The sequence below is a fragment of the Malus sylvestris genome, chromosome 1, assembly GCF_916048215.2.
Source record: "Malus sylvestris chromosome 1, drMalSylv7.2, whole genome shotgun sequence".
NCBI classification, from domain to species: Eukaryota; Viridiplantae; Streptophyta; class Magnoliopsida; order Rosales; family Rosaceae; genus Malus; species Malus sylvestris.
In genome coordinates this window covers 17855998-17860017 of record NC_062260.1, presented here as the reverse complement: position 1 = coordinate 17860017, position 4020 = coordinate 17855998, and the positions used below count along the sequence as shown (strand labels likewise).

At 38.1% G+C, this 4020-nt stretch overlaps 1 long non-coding RNA gene across 1 annotated transcript; it reads right to left on the bottom strand.

The window, feature by feature from the left end:
* Window positions 1–730: 730 nt before the first annotated feature.
* Window positions 731–3099, bottom strand: LOC126628549 (uncharacterized). The gene is made up of 4 exons (XR_007625458.1): window positions 2847–3099; window positions 2533–2670; window positions 1856–1914; window positions 731–937 (listed from the first exon to the last, which is right to left on the bottom strand). It is a non-coding gene; the product is annotated as an uncharacterized LOC126628549 (long non-coding RNA).
* Window positions 3100–4020: the final 921 nt, after the last annotated feature.

Below are 4020 nucleotides of genomic sequence, written 5' to 3'. Positions count from 1 at the left end.
TTTGAGGAGAGATTTCTCTTGCAATCAAGGAGGTAAAGTTAATTTGGATTTCTGAGAATTTTAAAAGACTTTTTTAAGTCATAGATTTCAAAGGATTGTAGAAGCCTTACAATTGTCAAATGAATTTTTAAGGATTCTTATGGATTTTGATTAAAGATTTGAAAGGATTCTTATGGACTTTGATTAAAGATTTGAATGGATTTTGAGAGACTCCGTTTTCATTTTAAAAATTATTTTTTAATAGAAAATAAGATTAAACTTGAAAAAATAATGAAGAGCTATGCCCATTTCTCTCGAGTAACCCCAATCCTCCATGGTCCTCCATCAACAGAAAAGTTCAAATACAAATTAAGCTCCCCAAAGTCTACCTTCCACCATAATCATTCATGAAAGTAGGATTCAGAAGGATTCCAATGGTAGATAAAATGGTTAGGTTGAGGGCTTCCTATGTATATTCAAGTCAACCTACTCAATATATTTGAAATTAAGACCATAATACATCATATAATAATACCAAGGACAAAGAAGAGAAGAGGACAATTCAGGAGTTAGGAAATTGTATAATGGTCAAATTGAATCAAATTCTATAAACCAACAGATTAATTTGATTACCAAAAAATAAAAAGCAAACCAGGTGAGAGATCTTATTCATGTCACCTTGGTGGGGTGAGGTGGGTGGCTGAGACACCAGAAGGAAGGAAGGAAGGAAGGATGGAATGATGGGTTTCATAGAGAAAATGGAGAGTGAGTGACACACCCCGTCCCGAAGAAGGGCGTGCTGGCCGTCACGTGAGTGTGACGTAACCATTTACACAGTTCGGAAGCTTAAAAAATACAATTACTATGATGAAACACCCGAGGGGGAGTCCTACTTTTGTGACTTCTGTCAGAACGCCGTTGGATTCCTCGTAGCCACCAAAGCTTTGCTAACTAGAACCTGGAGGGGTGCAAAACAAAATTGAGTGGGTCAGTGCAACAAAGTTTTTCGAAAACATTTCCTTTAAAACATTTCTAGCCCCTCTTTGTAAAACCCGTATACTTTCCCAGAAAATAACATAATAATATATAAACATATATATATATATCATCAAAAGCTCAAATTATAATCCTTCAATGCTTTTCAGAAAGAATATGCCATGCCAAGCCATATGCCAAAATATAATGTGAATGCATCAATATAATTCAGGTGAGATAATAAATCAACCGGAGACCCTACAGTGGTTCTGTACGGCTGATTCTATAGCTCAATATCTCATCCAGCCGGAGTCACCAACTGTGACCTGTACGGCCCTGCCGGAGTCACCAACTGTGACCTGTACGGCACTACACTGCACATAAATCGGAACTACCTATAGTAGTCTGTACGACTAAGATGGTGAAATAATACGCTCTAGTGCTTCTCTCATTAATCATCTGTGCACATAATCTAAGGTCACCTACCAGTCGGAACCCCTCTAATGGTCTGTACGACTGGCATGTCGGAACCACCTCTAGTGGTCTGTACGACTAGCATGTCGGAACCACCTCTAGTGGTCTGTACGACTAGCATCTACTTGGATCCAAGGTGAGCGTGTGATGCAGGGTGAATAACATAAGCACTAACACCAGGGGTGCAGGTTACGAGCTCTCAACATAATTCACATCATCATTCATTCATATAAATCATATGAACTCACTTGATACTCACCTGTGCGTCCACAGCACCAATTCACATATATATATATATGCATCAATATCAATTCATATAATTTATAATATGCATCATGGCAATTGAAAACATACTTTCATATAAATTCAATTTCTGGGACAATTAATAGTATATAGGTAATACGAAAAACAAAAACTGCCAACTCACCTGGAGTTCGCCCAACAACTCCCTAGTAGCACACATCAAGGCTTCGTGACGACCAGCGCCTAGAACGATAATCAAATCCAACCTCAGAATTCATATCGATAGAATATATAACTTATATAAGACACGTCATTATATAGTTCGATCCGGAAGATCTGCAACTTAGATTTCAAATCCATAACTTCCAGAGGTCCACAATATACCTCTAGGACATCATCCTAAAATTTTATTACCATCCAACGGTCGGATCTCCGTCAATTTCCAAAACCAAGTGACGGTTAACATTCTACATTATGAACTTACAACTCCAATTCCGAAAGAGCCGTATATCGGATTCCCGATCCGTAGGTTCCTATAATCCTTAAATATTACGTATTACAATGTATCAAAGTTTGGTGACGATCCAACGATCGGATCGTCAATTCACATTTTTACCTAACCACGAATTGTAACGAACTTAGGTTCAATTACTCAATTTACGTCCAACAATTATCAAAACTGAACCTAGAACCTTAAACACATGCTAAGAATGACATTGGCGGGCCATTGGCCACGCGCCGCCGCACGGGCCGCCGCGGGTGACGGTCGGCCGCTCCGGTTCGCCGGAAAATCCAACTATTTCCAAAAATTCTCAAAAAATACAGAATCGAAGATCTCAATGAGTAGAGCAACTTTTATACCTGTGGCCAAGGCCAATTTGGCCTGGAAACACTTCAAATTCATCAAATTCCGTGCGAACCCTAGAATTGGGTGAGTTCCAATTCGACCTTCAAATCAACTCCACCGTCCAAATCAAAGCTTTGGATTTGTTATAGGTCCTAAGGGAATACTAATGGTGGTAGTAATTGAAAGAAAACATTTCAATATTTGAAGAATTTGGACAAGAAGGTCGCGGCACCCGTGTGGGTGTTCTTCACCAAATCACCACGAAATTTCATGATTGTTGGGGTGAAACATGAAGAGGGAAGGCCTAAGTGTTGATTGGAAATGGTACCTTGATCCAATTTGTGAGAAATCCGGTGAAAATCGCCGGAATTTAGGTGTGGGTGTCGCGGGTAAACGGGTTGGGGGAAAACCCGTTTTCTGATCTTCTTTTTTCCGCTTCTCGCCCTCTCTCCTTTCCTCCTTTCCTCTGTTCCGATTGGTCGGCTTCTCCCTCTCTCAATCCCTCCTGATGCCTTCTTCTCTCTTGTCCCGATTGGGCATTTCTGCCCAATCTCCTTCCTCTGTTTCTTCCTCTCACGCACACACACACACAAAAACCTTCTTTCACTTATATTTATTTATTTTTATTTTCCTTACATCCAAGCCATCCATTTAATTCTTCATTAAATCTGGGCCATCCAAATTTTAATAATAAAATTTATAAAATGCCCAAACTTCAAACTTTAAAATCTTTTTCTTTATAACTCCAAATAACGAACCGTCAGCGCCCACACGTTCGTAGCGACGAGTACTACGAGGATATGTCAAGAAAACAAATCTTAGAAGGCACGACACAACGATTAACCTCGAATAATGCGCGTACCTCAAAGGGCATTTTTGTAAAATCCTTTATTAAAACTTTAAAAATTCTTAAAATTAGGGACGGACTGTCATAGTGAGAAAGAAAGCTCGAGTTGCAGAGTTGAGAGAGAGAGAGAGAAAGAAAGCAAGGGGGTTGAAAACAAATCCTAGAGGTGGAGGTAGGATTTTGTTATGCTTACCATCCCTTCTCAAATCCTACAAAATCTCTTATTGAATGAAATCCTTCAAAATCTCTAAATATATGAATACCTATAAATTTGCATGGACTCTATAAAATCCTAGTTGACTGCACCAGAATTCTAATTTTTATTTTAACTTTTTAATTGACTACACCATGATTCTAAAGTCTTTTAAAATCCTTCTAAATCCTCATTGGACTATACCCCCAAGAAAAAGATTTAGTGTCATCACTCCATATGATTAAAATATTGAAATTCGTCTAATAGACGCTTCCTACATGATAAATTGATGACAAAGAAAGTATATCTTAACCTAATTATTAGTGGCCCACTTAATTATTATAATTTGGAAAAAAGAAATGAAGTATTGTTCTTTGGTTGAAATAGATATAAGCTAAGAAAAGAATTGCTAAGAAACTTTTATTTATGGGAGATTGGAATATACAAATCATACAATATTGA